The 24,041-nt window shown below is 44.5% G+C and overlaps 1 pseudogene; it reads left to right on the top strand.

Annotated features, from left to right (window-relative positions):
• Positions 1 to 22,390, top strand: part of LOC119273693 — a 25,085-nt pseudogene extending 2,695 nt beyond the window's left edge.
• The last annotated feature ends 1,651 nt before the right edge of the window (positions 22,391 to 24,041 follow it).

The following is a 24,041-nucleotide window of genomic DNA, read 5'->3' on the forward strand; positions in this document are numbered from 1 at the left end:
AAGGCCCAAGGCGCGTGGAGAGTGGGAAGGAGGCAAACCCTAGGTCGAGATGGGCCTTAAGGCCTACCCTAGGGCGCCCCCCTCTCTTTCCCCCTTGGCCGCACCCTAGATGGGTTTTGGGGGCTGCCGCCACCCCTAGGGATGGAACCCTAGATGGGGGCACAGCCCCTCTCCTCCCCCTATATATACTTGAGGTATTGGGGCTGCCCAACACATGATTTGATCTCCCTCTTGGCGCAGCCCTACCTCTCTCCTCCCTCGTCTCTCGTAGTGCTTGGCGAAGCCCTGCTGGAGTCCCGCGCTCCTCCACCACCACCACGCCGTCGTGCTGCTGCTGGACGGAGTCTTCCCCAACCTCTCCCTCTCTCCTTGCTGGATCAAGGCGCGGGAGACGTCACCGGGCTGTACGTGTGTTGAACGCGGAGGCGCCGTTGTTCCGCGCTTAGATCGGAATCGACCGCGATCTGAATCGCTGCGTGTACGACTCCACCAACCGCGTTCTTGTAACGCTTCCTCTTGGCGATCTACAAGGGTATGTAGATGCACTCTCCTTCCCCTCGTTGCTAGATTACTCCATAGATTGATCTTGGTGATGCATAGAAAATTTTAAATTTCTGCTACGATCCCCAACAGTGGCATCATGAGCTAGGTTTATGCGTAGTTTCTATACACGAGTACAACACAAAGTAGTTGTGGGCGATGATTTGTTCAATTTGCTTGTTGTTACTAGTCTTATCTTGATTCGGCGGCATTGTGGGATGAAGCGGCCCGGACCGACACGCTTACGTGAGACTGGTTCCACCGACTGACATGCACTTGATGCATAAGGTGGCTGGCGGGTGTCTGTCTCTCCCACTTTAGTCGGATCGGACTCGATGAAAAGGGTCCTTATGAAGGGTAAATAGCAATTGGCATATCACCGTTGTGGTTTTGCGTAGGTAAGAAACGTTCTTGATAGAAACCCATAGCAGCCACGTAAAACATGCAACAACAATTAGAGGACGTCTAACTTGTTTTTGCAGGGTTTGCTATATGATGTGATATGGCCAAAAGGATGTGATGAATGATATATGTGATGTATGAGATTGATCATGTTCTTGTAATAGGAATCACGACTTGCATGTCGATGAGTATGACAACCGGCAGGAGCCATAGGAGTTGTCTTAATTTATTTATGACATGTGTGTCAATGAAAATGCCATGTAATTACTTTACTTTATTGCTAACCATTAGTCATAGTAGTAGAAGTAATAGTTGGCGAGGCAACTTCATGAAGACACGATGATGAAGATCATGATGATGGAGATCATGGTGTCATGCCGGTGACGATGGTGTTCATGCCATGCCTCGAAGATGGAGATCGAAGGCACAAGATGATATTGGCCATATCATGTCACTTTATGATTTGCATGTGATGTTTGTCATGTTTTTACATCTTATTTGCTTAGAACGACGGTAGCATAAATAAGATGATCCCTCGCAATAATTTCAGGAAAGTGTTCCCCCTAAATGTGCACCGTTGCTAAGGTCCGTTGTTCCGAAGCACCACGTGATGATCAGGTGTGATAGGTTCTAACGTTCGCATACAACGGGTGTAAGCCAGATTTACACACGCAATACACTTAGGTTAACTTGACGAGCCTAGCATGTACAGACATGGCCTCGGAACATGGAAGACCGAAAGGTCGAACATGAGTCGTATAGTGGATACGATCAACATGAAGATGTTCACCGATGATGACTAGTCCGTATCACGTGATGATCGAACACGGCCTAGTTGACTCGGATCATGTATCACTTAGATGACTAGAGGGATGTCTATCTAAGTGGGAGTTCATTGAATAATTTGATTAGATGAACTTAATTATCATGAACATAGTCAAAAGGTATTTGAAAATTATGTCGTAGCTCACGCTTTGGTTCTACTGTTTTAGATATGTTCCTAGAGAAAATTTAGTTGAGAGTTGACAGTAGCAATTATGCGGACTGAGTCCGTGAACTGAGGATTGTCCTCATTGCTGCACAGAAGGGCTATGTCCTTAATGCACCGCTCAGTGTGTTGAACCTCGAGCGTCGTCTGTAGATGTTGGGAAACATCTGACATACACGTTTTGATGACTACGTGATAGTTCAGTACATAATACTAACGGTTTAGAATTGTGGCACCAGCGACGTTTTGAAACGTCGCAAAACATATGAGATGTTCCAAAGACTGAAATTGGAATTTCAGACTAGTGCCCACGTCAAGAGGTATGAGACCTCTGACAAGTTTCTTAAGCCTGCAAACTAAGGGAGAAAAACTCAATCGTTGAGCATGTGCTCAGATTGTCTGAGTACTGCAATCGCTTGAATCGAGTGGGAGTTAATTTTCCACATGAGATCATGATATTTCTCCATAGTCACTGCCACCAAGCTATTAGAGCTTAGTGATGAACTATAACATATCAGGGATAGACATGATGATCCTTGAGCAACTCGCGATGTTTGACACCGCGAAAGTAGAAATCAAGTAGGAGCATCAATTGTTGATGGTTAAATCACTAGTTTCAAGAAGGGCAAGGGAAAGAAGGGATACTTCATGAGACGGCAAATCAGTTACTGCTCTAGTGAAGAAACCTAAGGTTGAACCAAACCCGAGACTAAGTGCTTCTATAATGAGGGGAACGGTCAATGAAGCAGAACTACCCTAGATACTTGGTAGATGAGAAGGCTGGCAAGATCGACAGAAGTATTTTGGATATACGTCATATTATTGTGTACTTTACTAGTACTCCTAGTAGCACCAGGGTATTAAAATACCGGTTCAGTTGCTAAGTGTTAGTAACTCAAAATAAAAGCCTACGGAATAAACGGAGACTAGCTGAAGGTGAGATGACGATGTGTGTTGGAAGTGTTTCCAAGGTTGATGTGATCAAGAATCGCATGCTCCCTTTACCGTCGAGATTGGTGTTAAACCGAAATAATTGTTATTTGGTGTTTGTGTTGAGCATAGACATGATTGGATTATGATTATCGCCACATGGTTATTCATTTAAGGAGAATAATGGTTACTCTGTTTATTTGAATAATACCTTCAATGGTCTTGCACCTAAAATGAATGGTTTATTGAATCTCGATCGTAGTGATACACATGTTCATGCCAAAAGATATAAGATAGTAATGATAGTACCCCGTACTTGTGGCACTGCCATTTGAGTCATGTTGGTATAAAACGCATGAAGAAGCTCCATGTTGATGGATCTTTGGACTCACTCGTTTTTGAAAAGATTGAGACTTGCGAACCATGTCTGTTGGTAGATATGCATGAGGAAACTCCATACAGATGGATCTTTGGACTCACTTGTTTTGAATCACTTGAGACATGCAAATCATACCACATGGGCAAGATGACTGAAAGACCTCGTTTTCAGTAAGATGGAACAAGAAAGCAACTTGTTGGAAGTAATACATTTTGATGTGTGCAGTCTAATGAGTGCTGAGGCACGCAGTGGATATCGTTATGTTCTTACTTCACAGATGATTTGAGTAGATGTTGAGTATATTTACTTGATGAAACACAAGTCTAAATTACTGAAGGGTTTGAGTAATTTCATAGTGAAGTTGAAGATCGTCGTGACAAGAGGATAAAATGTCTATGATATGATCATAGAGATGAATATCTGAGTTACGAGTTTGGCACACAATTAAGACATTGTGGAAATTGTTTCACAACTAATACCGCCTGGACCACCATAGTGTGATGGTGTGTCCGAACATCACAACTGCACCCTATTGGATATGGTGCATACCATGATGTCTCTTATCGAGTTACCACTATCATTTATGGGTTAGGCATTAAAGACAACCGCACTCACTTTAAATAGGGCACCACGCAATTTCGTTGAGACGACACCGTATGAACTATGGTTTAGAGAGACCTGAGCTGTCGTTTCTTAAAAGTTTTGGGCTGCGATGCTTATGTGAAAAAGTTTCAGGCTGATAAGCTCGAACCCAAAGCGGATAAATGCATCTTCATAGAATACCCAAAAATAGTTGGGTATACCTCCTATTTCAGATCCGGAAGCAAAAGTGATTGTTTCTAGAAACGGGTCCTTTCTCGAGGAAAAGTTTCTCTCGAAAGAATTGAGTGGGAGGATGGTGGAGACTTGATGAGGTTATTGAACCGTCACTTCAACTAGTGTGTAGCAGGGCACAGGAAGTTGTTCCTGTGGCACCTACACCAATTGAAGTGGAAGCTTATGATAGTGATCATGAAACTTCGGATCAAGTCACTACCAAACCTCATAGGTCGACAAAGATGTGTACTACTTCAGAGTGGTATGTAATCCTGTCTTGGAAGTCATGTTGCTAGACAACAATGAACCTAAGAGCTATGGAGAAGCTATGGTGGGACCGGATTCCGACGAATGGCTCGAGGCCATAAAATCCGAGAGAGGATCCATGTATAAAACAAAGTATATACTTTGAAAGAACTACTTGATGGTCGTAAGGCTGTTAGGTGCAGATGAATTTTAAAAGGAAGACAGACAATGATGGTATGTGTCACCATTAAGAAAGCTCGACTTGTCGTTAAGATGTTTCCCGACAAGTTCAAGGAGTTGACTACGATGAGACTTTCTCACTCGTAGCGATGCTAAGAGTCTGTTGGAATTATGTTAGCAGTCACTGCATTATTTATGAAATCTTGCAGATAGGATGTAAAAAACATTGTTTCCTCGACATTTTTCTTGAGGAAAGGTTGTATGTGATACAACCAGAAGGTTTTGTCAATCCTGAAAGATGCTAACAAGTATGCAAAGCTCCAGCAATCCTTCTAAGGACTGGAGTAAGCATCTCGGAGTTGGAATGTACGCTTTGATGAGATGATCAAAGATTTTGGGTTTATACAAAGTTTATGAGAAACTTGTATTTCCAAAGAAGTGAGTGGGAGCACTCTAGAATTTCTGATGAGTATATGTTGTTGACTATTGTTGATCAGAAATGATGTAGAGTTTCTGGAAAGCATATAGGGTTATTTGAAAAGTGTTTTTCAATGGAAAACCTGAATTAAGCTACTTGAACATTGAGCATCAAGATCTATAAGGATAGATCAAAATCGCTTAATAATACTTCCAAATGAACACATACCATGACAAAAAAATTTGAAGGAGTTCAAAAATAGATCGGCAAAGAAGGAGTTCTTGGCTGTGTTATAAGGTATGAGTATTGAGTAAAACTCAAGACCTGACCATGGCAGAATAGAGAGAAAGGACGAAGGTCGTCCCCTATGCTTTAGACGTAGGCTCTAAAGTATGCAATGTTGTGTACCGCACCTGAAGTGTGCTAAGCCATGAGTCAGTCAAGGGGTACAAGTGTGATCTTGGAATGGATCACAGGACAACGGTCAAGGTTATCCTTAGTAACTAGTGGACTAAGGAATTTTCTCGATTATGGAGGTGGTAAAAGAGTTCGTCGTAAAGGGTTACGTCGATGCAAACTTTGACACTAATCCGGATGACTCTGAGTAGTAAACCGGAATCGTATGGTAGAATAGTTATTTGGAATAGCTCCAAGTAGCGCGTGGTAGCTGCATCTACAAGATGACATAGAGATTTGTAAAGTACACATGGATCTAAAAGGTTCAGACTCATTGACTAATAAACCTCTCTCACAAGCAAGATATGAACAAACCCCATGGGTGTTGGATTCATTGCAATCACATAGTGATGTGAACTAGATTATTGACTCTAGTGCAAGTGGGAGACTGTTGGAAATATGCCCTAGAGGCAATAATAAATTAGTTATTATTATATTTTCTTGTTCATGATAATCGTTTATTATCCATGCTAGAATTGTATTGATAGGAAACTCAGATACATGTGTGGATACATAGACAACACCATGTCCCTAGTAAGCCTCTAGTTGACTAGCTCGTTGATCAATAGATGGTTATGGTTTCCTGACCATGGACATTGGATGTCGTTGATGACGGGATCACATCATTAGGAGAATGATGTGATGGACAAGACCCAATCCTAAGCCTAGCACAAGATCGTGTAGTCCGTATGCTAAAGCTTTTCTAATGTCAAGTATCATTTCCTTAGACCATGAGATTGTGCAACTCCCGGATATCGTAGGAATGCTTTGGGTGTACCAAACGTCACAACGTAACTGGGTGGCTATAAAGGTGCACTGCGGGTATCTCCGAAAGTGTCTGTTGGGTTGGCACAAATCGAGACTGGAATTTGTCACTCCGTGTAACGGAGAGGTATCTCTGGGCCCACTCGGTAGGACATCATCATAATGTGCACAATGTGACCAAGGAGTTGATCACGGGATGATGTGTTACGGAACGAGTAAAGAGACTTGCCGGTAACGAGATTGAACGAGGTATCGGGATACCGACGATCGAATCTCGGGCAAGTATCGTACCGATAGACAAAGGGAATTGTATACGGGATTAATTGAATCCTTGACATCGTGGTTCATCCAATGAGATCATCGTGGAGCATGTGGGAGCCAAGATGGGTATCCAGATCCCACTGTTGGTTATTGACCGGTGAGTTGTCTCGGACATGTCTGCATGACTCCCGAGCCCGTAGGGTCTACACACTTAAGGTTCGATGACGCTAGGGTTATAGGGAAAGTATGTACGCGGTTACGGAATGTTGTTCAGAGTCCCGGATGAGATCCCGGACGTCACGAGGAGTTCCGGAATGGTCCGGAGGTAAAGATTTATATATGGCAAGTCCCGTTTTGGTCACCGGAAAAGTTTCGGGTGCTATCGGTAACGTACCGGGACCACCGGGAGGGTCTCGGGGGTCCACCAGGTGGGGCCACCAGCCCCAGAAGGTTGCGTGGGCCAAGTGTGGGAGGGGACCAGCCCCAGGTGGGCTGGTGCGCCCCCCCCCCCCCACCACCACCAAGGCCCAAGGCGCGTGGAGAGTGGGAAGGGGGCAAACCCTAGGTCCAGATGGGCCTTAAGGCCCACCATAGGGTGCCCCCCTCTCTTTCCCCCTTGGCCGCACCCTAGATGGGTTTTGGGGGCTGCCGCCACCCCTAGGGATGGAACCGTAGATGGGGGCGCTGTTGGGAAACGTAGTAATTTCAAAAAAAATCCTACGCACATGCAAGATCATGGTGATACATAGCAACGAGAGGGGAGAGTGTGATCTACGTACCCTTGTAGACCGACAGGAGAAGCGTTATGACAACGCGGTTGATGTAGTCATACGTTTTCACGGCCCGACCGATCAAGCACCGAAACTACGGCACCTCGAGTTTTAGCACACGTTCAGCTCGATGACGATCCCCGGACTCCGATCAAGCAAAGTGCCGGGGAAGAGTTCCGTCAGCACGACGGCGTGGTGATGATCTTGATGTTCTACCGTCGCAGGGCTTCGCCTAAGCACCGCTACAATATTATCGAGGATTATGGTGGAAGGGGGCACCGCACACGGCTAAGAAAACGATCACGTGGATCAAGTTGTGTGTCTAGGGGTGCCCCCTGCCCCCGTATATAAAGGAGCAAGGGGAGGAGGCCGGCCGGCCCTATGGCGCGACAAGGAGGAGGAGTCCTCCTCCTAGTAGGAGTAGGACTCCCCTCTTTCCTACTCCTACTAGGAGAGGGAAAGGAAGGGGGAGGGAGAAGGAAAGGGGGGCGCCGCCCCCCCTCTCCTAGTCCAATTCAGACCAGGGGGAAGGAGGCGCGCGGCCCACCCTGGCTGCTCCTCTCTCTCTCCACTAAGGCCCAGACGGCCCATTACTTCTCCTGGGGGGGTTCCGGTAACCCTCCGGCACTCCGGTTTTCTCCGAAATCACCCAGAACACTTCCGGTGTCCGAATATAGCCGTCCAATATATCAATCTTTATGTCTCGACCATTTCGAGACTCCTCGTCATGTCCGTGATCACATCCGGGACTCCGAACTAACTTCGGTACATCAAAACTCATAAACTCATAATAAAACTGTCATCGAAACCTTAAGCGTGCGGACCCTACGGGTTCGAGAACAATGTAGACATGACCGAGACATGTCTCCGGTCAATAACCAATAGCGGAACATGGATGCTCATATTGGCTCCCACATATTCTACGAAGATCTTTATTGGTCAGACCGCACAACAACATACGGTGTTCCCTTTGTCATCGGTATGTTACTTGCCCGAGATTCGATCGTTGGTATCTCAATACCTAGTTCAATCTCGTTACCGGCAAGTCTCTTTACTCGTTTCGTAATACATCATCTCGCAACTAACTCATTAGTTGCAATGCTTGCAAGGCTTATGTGATGTGCATTACCGAGAGGGCCTATAGATACCTCTCCGACAATCGAAGTGACAAATCCTAATCTCGAAATACGCCAACCCAACATTTACCTTTGGAGACACCTGTAGAGCTCCTTTATAATCACCCAGTTACGTTGTGATGTTTGGTAGCACACAAAGTGTTCCTCCGGCAAACGGGAGTTGCATAATCTCATAGTCATAGGAACATGTATAAGTCATGAAGAAAGCAATAGCAACATACTAAACGATCGGGTGCTAAGCTAATGGAATGGGTCATGTCAATCACATCATTCTCCTAATAATGTGATCCCGTTAATCAAATGACAACACATGTCTATGGTTAGGAAACATACCCATCTTTGATTAACAAGCTAGTCAAGTAGAGGCATACTAGTGACGTTTTAGTTTGTCTATGTATTCACACAAGTATTATGTTTCCGGATAGTACAATTCTAGCATGAATAATAAACATTTATCATGATATAAGGAAATAAAGTAATAACATTATTATTGCCTCTAGGGAATATTTCCTTCAGTCTCCCACTTGCACTAGAGTCAATAATCTAGATTACACAGTAATGATTCTAACACCCATGGAGCTTTGGTGATGATCATGTTTTGCTCGTGGAAGAGGCTTAGTCAACGGGTCTGCAACATTCAGATCCATGTGTATCTTGCAAATCTCTATGTCTCCCACCTGGACTAGATCCCGGATGGAATTGAAGCGTCTCTTGATGTGCTTGGTTCTCTTGTGAAATCTGGATTCCTTTGCCAAGGCAATTGCACCAGTATTGTCACAAAAGATTTTCATTGGACCCGATGCACTAGGTATGATACCTAGATCGGATATGAACTCCTTCATCCAGACTCCTTCTTTTGCTGCTTCCGAAGCAGCTATGTACTCCGCTTCACATGTAGATCCCGCCACAATGCTTTGTTTAGAACTGCACCAACTGACAGCTCCACCGTTTAATGTAAACACGTATCCGGTTTGCGATTTAGAATCGTCCGGATCAGTGTCAAAGCTTGCATCAACGTAACCATTTACGATGAGCTCTTTGTCACCTCCATATATGAGAAACATATCCTTAGTCCTTTTCAGGTATTTCAGGATGTTCTTGACCGATGTCCAATGATCCACTCCTGGATTACTTTGGTACCTCCCTGCTAGACTTATAGCAAGATACACATTGGGTCTAGTACATAGCTTTGCATACATGATAGATCCTATGGCTGAAGCATAGGGAACATCTTTCATTTTCTCTCTATCTTCTGCATTGGTCGGGCATTGAGTCTTACTCAATTTCACACCTTGTAACACAGGCAAGAATCCTTTCTTTGCTTGATCCATTTTGAACTTCTTCAAAATTTTGTCAAGGTATGTGCTTTCTGAAAGTCCAATTAAGCGTCTTGATCTATCTCTATAGATCTTAATGCCCAATATGTAAGCAGCTTCACCGAGGTCTTTCATTGAAAAACTCTTATTCAAGTATCCCTTTATGCTATCCAGAAATTCTATATCATTTCCGATTAGTAATATGTCATCTACATATAATATCAGAAATGCTACAGAGCTCCCACTCACTTTCTTGTAAATACAGGCTTCTCCAAAAGTCTGTACAAAACCAAATGCTTTGATCACACTATTAAAGCATTTATTCCAACTCCGAGAAGCTTGCACCAGTCCATAAATGGATCGCTGGAGCTTGCTCCCTTTGGATCGACAAAACCTTCCGGTTGCATCATATACAACTCTTCTTCCAGAAATCCATTCAGGAATGCAGTTTTGACATCCATCTGCCAAATTTCATAATTATAAAATGCGGCAATTGCTAACATGATTCGGACAGACTTAAGCATCGCTACGGGTGAGAAGGTCTCATCGTAGTCAATCCCTTGAACTTGTCGAAAACCTTTTGCGAAAAGTCGAGCTTTGTAGACAGTAACATTACCGTCAGCGTCAGTCTTCTTCTTGAAGATCCATTTATTCTCAATTGCTTGCCTATCTTTGGGCAAGTCAACCAAAGTCCATAATTTGTTCCCATACATGGATCCCATCTCAGATTTCATGGCTTCAAGCCATTTTGCGGAATCTGGGCTCACCATCGCTTCTCCATAGTTCGTAGGTTCATCATGATCTAGTAGCATGATTTCCAGAACAGGATTACCGTACCACTCTGGTGCGGATCTTACTCTGGTTGATCTACGAGGTTCAGTAGTATCTTGTTCTGAAGTTTCATGATCATCATCATTAGCTTCCTCACAAATTGGTGTGGGTGTCAGAGAAACTGGTTTCTGTGATGTGCTACTTTCCAATAAGGGAGCAGGTACAGTTACCTCGTCAAGTTCTACTTTCCTTCCACTCACTTCTTTCGAGAGAAACTCCTTCTCTAGAAAATTTCCGAATTTAGCAACAAAAGTCTTGCCTTCGGATCTGTGATAGAAGGTGTATCCAATAGTTTCCTTTGGATATCCTATGTAGACACATTTCTCCGATTTGGGTTCGAGCTTATCAGGTTGAAGCTTTTTCACATAAGCATCGCAGCCCCAAACTTTCAGAAACGACAACTTTGGTTTCCTGCCAAACCACAGTTCATAAGGCGTCGTCTCAACGGATTTTGATGGTGCCCTATTTAACGTGAACGCGGCCGTCTCTAGAGCATAACCCCAAAACAATAGCGGTAAATCAGTAAGAGACATCATAGATCGCACCATATCTAGTAAAATACGATTATGACGTTCGGACACACCATTACGCTGTGGTGTTCCGGGTGGCGTGAGTTGCGAAACTATTCCGCATTGTTTAAAATGTACACCAAACTCGTAACTCAAATATTCTCCTCCACGATCAGATCGTAGGAATTTTATTTTCTTGTTACGATGATTTTCAACTTCACTCTGAAATTCTTTGAACTTTTCAAATGTTTCAGACTTATGTTTCATTAAGTAGATATACCCATATCTGCTTAAGTCATCTGTGAAGGTGAGAAAATAACGATATCCGCCACGAGCCTCAATATTCATCGGACCACATACATCTGTATATGTATGATTTCCAACAAATCTGTTGCTCTCTCCATAGTACCGGAGAACGGTGTTTTGGGCATCTTGCCCATGAGGCACGGTTCGCAAGTACCAAGTGATTCATAATCAAGTGGTTCCAAAAGTCCATCGGTATGGAGTTTCTTCATGCGTTTTACACCGATATGACCTAAACGGCAGTGCCACGAATAAGTTGCACTATCATTATTAACTCTGCATCTTTTGGCTTCAACACTATGAATATGTGTGTCACTACTATCGAGATTCAATAAAAATAGACCACTCTTTAAGGGTGCATGACCATAAAAGATATTACTCATATAAATAGAACAACCATTATTCTCAGATTTAAATGAATAACCGTATGCATCAAACAAGATCCAGATATAATGTTCATGCTTAACGCTAGCACCAAATAACAATTATTTAGGTCTAATATTAATCCCGAAGGTAGATGTAGAGGTAGCGTGCCGACTGCGATCACATCGACTTTGGAACCGTTTCCCACGTGCATCGTCACCTCGTCCTTAGCCAATCTTCGCTTAATCCGTAGTCCCTGTTTCGAGTTGCAAATCTTAGCAACAGAACCGGTATCAAATACCCAGATGCTACTGCGAGCATTAGTAAGGTACACATCAATAACATGTATATCACATATACCTTTGTTCACCTTGCCATCCTTCTTATCCGCCAAATACTTGGGGCAGTTCCGCTTCCAGTGACCAGTCTGCTTGCAGTAGAAGCACTCAGTTTCAGGCTTAGGTCCAGGTTTGGGTTTCTTCTCTTGAGCAGCAACTTGCTTGCTGTTCTTTTTGAAGTTCCCCTTCTTCTTCCCTTTGCCCTTTTTCTTGAAACTAGTGGTCTTGTTGATCATCAACACTTGATGCTCCTTCTTGATTTCTACCTCCGCAGCTTTCAGCATTGCGAAGAGCTCGGGAATAGTCTTATTCATCCCTTGCATATTATAGTTCATCACAAAGATCTTGTAGCTAGGTGGCAGTGATTGGAGAATTCTGTCAATGATGCAATCATCTGGAAGATTAACTCCCAATTGAATCAAGTGATTATTATACCCAGACATTTTGAGTATATGCTCACTGACAGAACTATTCTCCTCCATCTTGCAGCTATAGAACTTATTGAAGACTTCATATCTCTCAATCCGGGCATTTGCTTGAAATATTAACTTCAACTCCTGGAACATCTCATATGCTCCATGACATTCAAAACGCCGTTGAAGTCCCGATTCTAAGCCGTAAAGCATGGCACACTGAACTATCGAGTAGTCATCAGCTTTGCTCTGCCAGACGTTCATAACATCTGGTGTTGCTCCAGCAGCAGGCCTGGCACCCAGCGGTGCTTCCAGGACGTAATTCTTCTGTGCAGCAATGAGGATAATCCTCAAGTTACGGACCCAATCCGTGTAATTGCTACCATCATCTTTCAACTTTGCTTTCTCAAGGAACGCATTAAAATTCAACAGAACAACAGCACGGGCCATCTATCTACAACCAAACATAAATAAGCAAGATACTATCAGGTACTAACTTCATGATAAATTTAGGTTCAATTAATCATATTACTAAAGAACTCCCACTTAGATAGACATCCCTCTAATCCTCTAAGTGATTACGTGATCCAAATCAACTAAACCATGTCCGATCATCACGTGAGATGGAGTAGTTTCATTGGTGAACATCACTATGTTGATCATATCTACTATATGATTCACGTTCGACCTTTCGGTCTCCGTGTTCCAAGGCCATATATGTATATGCTTGGCTCGTCAAGTATAACCTGAGTATTCCGCGTGTGCAACTGTTTTGCACCCGTTGTATTTGAAGTAGAGCCTATCACACCCGATCATCACGTGGTGTCTCAGCACGAAGAACTTTCGCAATGGTGCATACTCAGAAAGAACACTTCTTGATAATTAGTGAGAGATCATCTTAAAATGCTACCGTCAATCAAAGCAAAATAAGATGCATAAAAGATAAACATCACATGCAATCAATATAAGTGATATGATATGGCCATCATCATCTTGTGCTTGCGATCTCCATCTTCGAAGCACCGTCATGATCACCATCATCACCGGCACGACACCTTGATCACCATCGTAGCATCGTTGTTGTCTCGCCAATCTTATGCTTCCACGACTATCGCTACCGCTTAGTGATAAAGTAAAGCATTACAGCGTAGTTGCATTACATACAATAAAGCGACAACCATATGGCTCCTGCCAGTAGCCGATAACTCGGTTACAAAACATGATCATCTCATACAATAAAATTTAGCATCATGTCTTGACCATATCACATCACAACATGCCCTGCAAAAACAAGTTAGACGTTCTCTACTTTGTTGTTGCAAGTTTTACGTGGCTGCTACGGGCTTAAGTAAGAACCAATCTTACCTACGCATCAAAACCACAATGATAGTTTGTCAAGTTGGTGCTGTTTTAACCTTCGCAAGGACCGGGCGTAGCCACACTCGGTTTAACTAAAGTTGGAGAAACTGACATCCGCTAGCCACCTTTGTGCAAAGCACGTCGGGAGAACCGGTCTCGTGTAAGTGTACGCGTAATGTCGGTCCGGGCCGCTTCGTCCAACAATACCGCCGAACCAAAGTATGACATGCTGGTAAGCAGTACGACTTATATCGCCCACAACTCACTTGTGTTCTACTCGTGCATATAACATCAACACATAAAACCTAGGCTTTGATACCACTGTTGGGAAACGTAGTAATTTCAAAAAAATTCCTACGCACACGCAAGATCATGGTGATGCATAGCAACAAGAGGGGAGAGTGTGATCTACGTACCCTTGTAGACCGACAGCGGAAGCGTTATGACAACGCGGTTGATGTAGTCGTACGTCTTCACGGCCCGACCGATCAAGCACCGAAACTATGGCACCTCCGAGTTTTAGCACACGTTCAGCTCGATGACGATCCCCGGACTCCGATCCAGCAAAGTGTCGGGGAAGAGTTCCGTCAGCACGACGGCGTGGTGACGATCTTGATGTTCTACCATCGCAGGGCTTCGCCTAAGCACCGCTACAATATTATCGAGGATTATGGTGGAAGGGGGCACCGCACACGGCTAAGAAAATGATCGCGTGGATCAACTTGTGTGTCTAGGGGTGCCCCCTGCCCCCATATATAAAGGAGCAAGGGGAGGAGGCCGGTCGGCCCTATGGCGCGCCAAGGAGGAGGAGTCCTCCTCCTAGTAGGAGTAGGACTCCCCTCTTTCCTACTCCTACTAGGAGGGGGAAAGTAAGGGGGAGGGAGAAGGAAAGAGGGGCGTTGCCCCCCCTCTCCTAGTCCAATTCGGACCAGGGGGAAGGAGGCGCGCGGCCCACCCTGGCTGCTTCTCTCTCTCTCCACTAAGGCCCATACGGCCCATTACTTCTCCCGGGGGGGTTCCGGTAACCCTCCGGCACTCCGGTTTTCTTCGAAATCACCCGGAACACTTCGTGTCCGAATATAGCCGTTCAATATATCAATCTTTATGTCTCGACCATTTTGAGACTCCTCGTCATGTCCGTGATCACATCCGGGACTCCGAACTAACTTTGGTACATCAAAACTCATAAACTCATAATAAAACTGTCATTGAAACCTTAAGCGTGCGAACCCTACGGGTTCGAGAATAATGTAGACATGACTGAGATATGTCTCCGGTCAATAACAAATAGCGGAACATGGATGCTCATATTGGCTCCCACATATTCTATGAAGATCTTTATCGGTCAGACCGCACAACAACATACGTTGTTCCCTTTGTCATCGGTATGTTACTTGCCCGAGATTCGATTGTTGGTATCTCAATACCTAGTTTAATCTCGTTACCGGCAAGTCTCTTTACTCGTTTCATAATACATCATCTCGCAACTAACTCATTAGTTGTAATGCTTGCAAGGCTTATGTGATGTGCATTACCGAGAGGGCCCAGAGATACCTCTCCGACAATCGGAGTGACAAATCCTAATCTCGAAATACGCCAACCCAACATTTACCTTTGGAGACACCTGTAGAGCTCCTTTATAATCACCCAGTTACGTTGTGACGTTTGGTAGCACACAAAGTGTTCCTCCGGCAAACGGGGGTTGCATAATCTCATAGTCATAGGAACATGTATAAGTCATGAAGAAAGCAATAGCAACATACTAAACGATCGGGTGCTAAGCTAATGGAATGGGTCATGTCAATCACATCATTCTCCTAATAATGTGATGTCGTTAATCAAATGACAACACATGTCTATGGTTAGGAAACATAACCATCTTTGATTAACAACCTAGTCAAGTAGAGGCATACTAGTGATGTTTTAGTTTGTCTATGTATTCACACAAGTATTATGTTTCCGGATAATACAATTCTAGCATGAATAATAAACATTTATCATGATATAAGGAAATAAAATAATAACATTATTATTGCCTCTAGGGCATATTTCCTTCAGGCGCAGCCCCTCCCCTCCCCCTATATATACTTGAGGTATTGGGGGCTGCCCAACACATGATTTGATCTCCCTCTTGGCGCAGCCCTACCTCTCTCCCTCCTCGTCTCTCGTAGTGCTTGGCGAAGCCCTGCTAGAGTCCCGCGCTCCTCCACGACCACCATGCCGTCGTGCTGCTGCTGGGCGGAGTCTTCCCCAACCTCTCCCTCTCTCCTTGCTGGATCAAGGCGCAGGAGACGTCACCGGGTTGTACGTGTGTTGAACGCAGAGGCGCCGTTGCTCGACGCTTAGATCGGAATCGACCGCGATCTGAATCACTGCGTGTACGAATCCACCAACCGCGTTCTTGTAACGCTTCCGCTTGGCGATCTACAAGGATATGTAGATGCACTCCCCTTCCCCTTGTTGCTAGATTACTTGATAGATTGATCTTGGTGATGCGTAGAAAATTTTAAATTTCTGCTACGATCCCCAACAAGTTCTGCTATCTGGCACCAGCTTGATTCTCTCTGCAGTGCTGGTTGTCATACTTGCCCCTGTTGCTAGGTTGTCCAGGCCAATTTGGAGTTTCATCGCGTCTATGAGTTCCTGTCTCGGCTCCATAAGAAGTTTGAGCCCCCGCGTGCTCAGTTGTTTGCTCGTGGCCGTATTTCTCTCATGGAGGCGCTTTCTGAGATTCGTGCAGAGGAGAATCGCTTACGTGGTGCTGGTTTGCTGGAGGTTCCCTCTGTGCTCGCTACTCGGTCTTCTTCCACGCCACCTGCTGCACCGACCCCTTCTTGCTCGAGTGCTCCACCGCTCTTGCCCACTCCTTCTGGAGGCTCAGGTCGCCCCCGTCCACATTGCGATTACTGCAACAATGATGGTCATATTGAGTCCCGGTGCTACACGAAGAGGAAACACCTGCGCAAGGCGCGATCATCATCTTCAGGGACTTCGTCATCTACCTCGATAGCTTCAGCCATTGCTTTGACTGAGCAGGATATTCTGAAACTTAAGCGTCTGCTCGCGGCTTCAGGTTCTTCCTCGACGGGTACTGTTGGTTCTATGACTGATGCTTCCCACACTGAGCAACCGCCCTCTACACAGTCAGGTACATCCCCATGGGTTCTGGACTCTAGAGCTTCTTTTCATATGTCTTCTCATTCTTTCACTTTGTCCTCTCTTTGATCACTGGATTCTCCTGTTCATGTCTTCACTGCTGATGGTACTCCACTTTCTGTTGCTAGTAGAGGCAATCTTACCACTCCTTATTCTGTTCCTGATGTTGCTCATGTTCCTCGACTTACCATGAATCTGTTTTCTGCTGGTCAACTTGCTGATTCTGGTTGTCGCGTCATCCTTGACGTTGACTCTTGTTCTGTCCAGGACCGTCGCACGCACACTCTGGTTGGGGCTGGCCCTCGCCGCCGTGATTCTCAGGGTCTTTGGGAGTTGGACTGGCTTCATGTTCCTTCCGCTGCCACCACCATCGCCAGTTCCTCCGCTTCAGTTGCCTCCGTTACTGGTTCCTTCAAGCAGTGGCATCATCGACTTGGTCATCTGTGTGGTTCTCGGTTGTCGTGTTTAGTTTGTCGAGGTCTTCTGGGGTCTGTTTCAGGAGATGTCTCTTTAGAGTGTCAGGGTTGTCTTCTTGGCAAGCAGATTCAGTTACCATATTCACATAGTGAGTCGGTGTCTAAGCATCCTTTCGATTTAGTCCATTCTGATGTATGGGGTCCGGCTCCTTTTGCTTCGAAAGGTGGTCATAAATACTATATTATTCTCATAGGTGATTTCTCTCGTTACACATGGCTTTATTTCATGACTTCTCGTAGTGAGGTGTTGTCTATCCATACTCAGTTCTCTTCACCCATTCGTATTTTTCGTGCTGACTCCGCTGGCGAGTATATCTCTAAGATGTTGCGTGGTGTTCTTGTTGAGCAAGGAACTCTCTCTCAATTCTCTTGCCCTGGTGCTCATGCTCAGAATGGTGTGGCTGAGCGAAAGCATCGACATCTTCTTGAGACGGCTCGTGCATTGATGATTGTTGCCTCTCTCCCGCCTCATTTTTGGGCTGAGGCCGTCTCCACCCCCACCTATCTTATCAATATACAGGCTTACGCTGCTCTACAGGGTGGTGTTCCTTTCGAGCGTCTTTTTGATTGTTCTCCCGATTATTCGATGCTTCGCTTGTTTGGTTGTGTTTGCTATGTTCTTCTTGCCCCTCGCGAACGCACCATACTGACCGCTCAGTCTGTTGAGTGTGTCTTCTTAGGCTACAGTGATGAGCATAAGGGCTATCGTTGTTGGGATCCTATCGGTCGTCGGATGCGTATCTCTCGAGACGTGACTTTTGATGAGTCTCGTCCCTTCTACCCACGCCCATCTTCCTCGACTTTTTCAGTGGAGGATATCTCTTTCCTCACTTTTACTGACTCACCTATCGCCCCCGTCGAGCCTATGCCTCTTCGTTCCACTCCCTCTGCTTCTCCACCTCCAGTCAATTTGCAGCCACCATCTTCCTTGGTCTCCTCGCCTAGCATGTCACCGGATTCTACACCTTCATCTCCGGTGACTTCCTCGTCTCCACCCCCCGATTCTACCTTGGCGATTCCTCCTTCTATTGTTCCATCTTTTCCTCAGCATTACACTCGTCGTTCACGACATGTGGATGCCTTTGTGGATGAGTTGTCATCTTCCTCTTAGCCTACTTATGGCTTGTGTTCTCGTCCTCGTCCGCCTATTGGTCGCTTTGGATTTCCCACCGCTGGTGCTGCTGTTCTTGAGCCGACTTCTTATCGTCAAGCTGTTGTTCATCCTGAATGGCAGTTTGCGATGGCAGAGGAGATTGCTGCTCTTGAACACACTGGTACCTGGGATCTTGTTTCTCTTCCTCCCGGAGTCCGTCCCATCACTTGTAAGTGGGTCTACAAGGTTAAGACTCGCTCCGATGGTTCTCTTGAGCGTCACAAAGCTCGTCTTGTGGCTCGTGGTTTTTAGAAGGAGCATGGTCGTGATTATGACAAGACTTTTGCTCCTGTGGCCCATATGACCACTATTCGTACACTTCTTGCCGTTGCCTCTGCACGCCACTAGTCTATCTCTCAGCTTGATGTTAAGAATGCCTTTCTTAATGGTGAGCTACGTGAGGAGGTGTACATGCAGCCACCACCTGGGTATTCTGTTCCTGATGGCATGGTATGCCGTCTTTGTTGCTCTCTCTATGGCCTTAAGCAAGCCCCCCATGCCTGGTTTGAGCGTTTTGCCTCTGTGGTTACTGCCGCTGGTTTTTCAACAAGTGCTCATGATCCAGCATTGTTTATTCACCTTTCTCCTCGTGGTCGGACTCTTCTTCTTCTCTATGTTGATGACATGATCATCACTGGGGATGACCCCGAGTATAGTGCCTTTGTAAAGGCTTGTCTTAGTGAGCAGTTTCTTATGTCTGATCTTGGACCTCTTCGCTACTTTCTTGGGATTGAAGTCTCTTCTACCTCTGATGGCTTTTTTATATCCCAGGAAAAGTATATCCAGGATCTTCTTGCTCGTGCTGCTCTTACTGACGAGCGCATTGTTGAGACTCCTATGGAGCTCAATCTTCACCTCCGTGCTACTGATGGTGATCCTCTCCCTGACCCGACGCGTTATCGTCATCTTGTTGGAAGTCTTGTCTATCTAGCTGTCACTCGTCCGGACATCTCTTATCCGGTTCATATTCTGAGTCAGTTCGTCTCTGCTCCCACATCGGTTCACTATAGTCATCTCCTTCGTGTTCTTCGATATCTTCGGGGCACGATCTCTCACCGTCTATTCTTTCCTCGCTCCAGTTCTTTACAGCTTCAGGCCTTTCGAATGCTACGTGGGCTAGTGATCCTTCAGATCGCCGTTCACTTTCTGCTTATTGTGTTTTTCTTGGTGGTTCTCTCATTGCTTGGAAGACGAAGAAACAGATTGCAGTTTCCCGTTCGAGTGCCGAGGCTGAGTTGCGAGCAATGGCTCTTTTGACGGCAGAGGTGACTTGGTTACGGTGGTTACTTCAGGATTTTGGTGTTTCTGTCACTACACCGACTCTGCTCTTATCTGACAGTACAGGTGCTATTAGCATTGTGCGCGATCCTGTGAAGCATGAGCTCATCAAGCATATTGGTGTTGATGCTTTCTATGTGCGCGCTGGTGTGCAGGGTCAAGTTATTGCTCTTCAGTATGTGCCTTCTGAGTTACAGTTGGCGGATTTCCTGACGAAAGCCCAGACTAGAGCACAACATGGCTTTTATCTCTCCAAACTCAGTGTTGTTCATCCACCATGAGTTTGAGGGGGGGTGTTCTAGTTATAATATAAGTCATGTACCCCTTTGTATTTATCCCGTTGTATAAGGGGTTTCCTGCATATGTTCCACACCTATATATATATATATATATATATATATATATATATATATATATATATATATATATATATATATATATATATATCGGCCTATGGCCTCATGGGAATACAAGTTGCATATTCCTAACACATTCTACTTGGAACAACTCCACAGGGGAACAGTTGCCTCCACATAGCCGCCATCCATGGTCACTTGGAATTCTGCAATGATGTCATAGAACGGGAGAAGTCTCTCCTCGCAAAGGTCAACATTGAGTGGGACTACTGTGGGAGACTCCATTTATCTCAGCCGTTACGCTTGGCCATGTTTCACTGGCTTCTTTTTTACTGTGACGCTGCCATCAGCTACAACTGAACCAGGCCACCTTGCAACAAGACAAGTATGAATTTAATGCACTGCACCATGCTATTTGCAACGGTCACGAGGATCTTGCGCTGGAGTTGATAGAAAAAGAGCCTGCGCTGTCACAAGCACTGACCAATTTCAATGAGTCGCCCATGTTCATCGCCGTGATGAGAGATTTTCCGCGAGTTTTCAAGAGGCTGCTGGAAATTCCTGATTCTGCTCATGGGGGAAAGAATAGCCGCAATGCTCTGCATGCTGCGGCAAGGAACGGGAATTCAGGTCAGATTCATTTCTCCCCTGTATCACTTAACTTTCTGTGAACCATCATTCATGTTTTGATTTGTTTCCAGACATTGCTAAAAAAATTATGGGGAAACGGCCTTGGCTAGCCACAGAAGCTGATGAGGCGGAGAATACTCCAACAATGCTGGCTGTGATTTATGCCAAGGTTGGCGTACTGCGAGTATTGCTGGAACATGATTCTTCTTTAGGATACGAAATAAGCAAAAAGGGTAATCCGCTCCTTTGCGTTGCCGCATTTCGAGGCCATGTTAATGTTGCCACAGAGCTTCTTCATCATTGTCCAGATGCTCCTTACCGCAATACACGTGGAAATATGTTTACATGCCTTCATGAAGCTGTACAGCAAGATCATATGGAATTCGTCGAATTTATCCTGGAAGCAGAGACAACACAACTCCGGAAAGTCGTCAACATGCAAGACATTGATGGAAAAACCGCTCTACATCACGCGGTCCAGAAGTGCAATCCTAAGATGGTTGCTGCTTTACTGTCCCGCAAGGATATAGACAAGACAGTGATTGACAAATTTTCTGGTTCAGCAGTCCGGGAACTGTCGAACAACATGCATCATGTCAAGACTGTGAACTGGGTACGTACGTGTTTTATAATTAAATACACTGGAACATATAGAACTGTTACAAATAAGAAAAATACTTTAGTAGGTTGTACCCCTTTCCTCTGTTATGCAAGTAACTAATGATAAAACCATCCATGAGACTGAGCGATAGCTCGGGACTCGGCAACAATGGTGCTAGCTCTGGTCAGCAGTAGACAACACCAGAATGATTTGCAGGTAGTTAGGTGATATATATATATATACACTCCTCTTTGATTTTTTAATTGCTTAACCAAATACAAATGTCTATAGTTTTTCACACTACACTTTTTGAACTCAATGCACTACTATGAATAACACTATTATTCACATGGTAGAAGAGCTACGCTTTATTGTTACAACGTGAGCTCTGTGTGTGTACCTTATCTCTAGAATTTATGCAGAACGAAGTAATCATGCGTATGTCGAAAGCTGATCCACATGATGCTACCGCTCTTCATAACCTCTACGTGGAAGACAAGCAACTGGCAATTTATGAATCAAGGAAGAATGTGAAGTCACTAACTAAAACATACACAACCAATACCTCATTAGTGGCGATCCTCATTACGACAATCACCTTTGCCGCTGCTTTCACTCTGCCTGGAGGATATAGCAGTGCTCGTGATAGCGAGGGGCTTCCTGTCATGACTCGAAGGTTGCATTTATGGCATTCTTGATCTCTGACACCTTAGCAATGTGCTTCTCGTTTTCTGTGGCCTTCATATGCATCATGGCAAGGTGGGAAGATTACGAGTTCTTCACCCATTACATATACTTCACTAAGAAGCTCATGTGGTTTGCATACGCGGCAACAACTACGGCTTTTTCAACTGGTCTATACACAGTGCTGGCTCCACGTCTCCACTGGCTGGCCATTGCAATTTGTGTTATGGTAGCTGTGTTACCCATTGTCACTAAGCTGCTAGGAAAATGGCCTGTTTGGAGGCTCAAAATTAGTCTGGGTGAAAAATACAATCATGATCTTCTTAGCATGGTTTGACCTCATCAATTTGTATTATGGTTATGCTTTCTCAATAGTACTTCTGAATCTGTAATAAATACTACTCCCTCTGTTAACAAATATAAGAGCATTTATAGATCACTAAGTAGTTATCTAAACGCTCTTATATTTCTTTACGGAGGGAGTATCAAACTACCAAACTTGTGATGAAGTGCTTCCTTCATTTAAGAGACTAAGCCAAGAGTAAGCTTCATACATTGCATCAAACCTTGATAAGAGCTTTGCAAAGCTTGGCCTTGAACAGATCTATTTCTTCTGGGGTTTGTGGAAGTTTTGTGAAACGGATACAGTGGGACTAGTACCAGCAGGACATGATAATCACACGCATTCTTAAAAGTTTTTTAGAAGTTCAAACCTAGAGTGTTGTGTCATAATGCAACTAAAAACCGCATGAGTATGGCACAGTAATCTTTAGGACGCTTATAAGGCTATAAACATGTGATGTGTAGCAAGCACTTCTGCTGAGGCAGATCTTCAGGAACAAGCTATAAGGACACCTATAAGGCCATCAAACCATATGTATGTTTCTGGATTGTTGGCTTAATAAATACTCCCTCCATTCACAAATATAACATGTTTTTGATATTTCAATATGGACTATATACGGACTGAGCTGAGTGAACAAACACACTAAAACGTGTCTATATACATCCGATTCAGAAAAACTTGAAACATCTTATATTTATGAACGGAGAAAGTAGCAGTTTAATAGCATGTGCTAAAAAAATATCATTTCCCTATACAGATGATTCAAATTTATTATGTTCTTGTTACCTTTAATATCAGAGTTAAGCACCTGCTATGAACTTGTACATTGTCAAGCCCACAGTAAAAATGCATGCTCGGGTATTCTGCATTTGATCTGATTGGACGTTCCAATACTCGGCATCTGCCAATAAGTAGTAACCAGTCAAGTCAGTTAAAGTAACGGTCTAATAAAGGACAGTCCTGAACTAAATCAATGCATCCTCCCCCAAAATATAGTTGTGTGTGTGAGGAGACACATAAAATAAATCATTGAGCAAGTATAACCAAAATGCATCCTCCTCCAATGATTCTCATCAAGCAAAGCAAGTCTGATTCAGTAAGGCTAACATGCTTTCAGACTATTGTGGACAGGTAGCACTGTCTAAGAGGGGTCGAATTCGATAACAAGGTGCCACCTATTGATCTCTCCAGTGGTCACTTACTCAGCCATCCAGTAAAGATTAATCCAACAGTTATTGCATATTCTTCAAAAATCACTCAGTCCAGACAATACTTGGCCAGTACAGTGCCACTTTGACTGTCGACAGACCTTGCTGCCCCATCAAATCCACCGTCGATAGCCACTGCGCCAACCTCTCCGCTGGTGGTCCAATTAACTGTTTGGCAACGCTGAAGCAACGCAGATAACCTGTCTTGAAGACGAGCTTCAAGACAGGCTTCACATTCTAGTGTAAAGTATATGTTATCTAGCTTAGGTGATTGCACAGGAAATCTCAGCTTCAAGACAGGTTACTGAAGCCTGTCTTGAATTGAAGCTCATATTTCAGTGCGCTCAAGCTACAAGTCTGATCTCCTTGAATGGTCTAACCTCATTCATGTGTCTTATGGTAGCTTTGTAATTTTTTTTTTTGAAAAATCACCG

The sequence above is a fragment of the Triticum dicoccoides genome, chromosome 3A (assembly GCF_002162155.2).
Source record: "Triticum dicoccoides isolate Atlit2015 ecotype Zavitan chromosome 3A, WEW_v2.0, whole genome shotgun sequence".
Taxonomy (NCBI): domain Eukaryota; kingdom Viridiplantae; phylum Streptophyta; class Magnoliopsida; order Poales; family Poaceae; genus Triticum; species Triticum dicoccoides.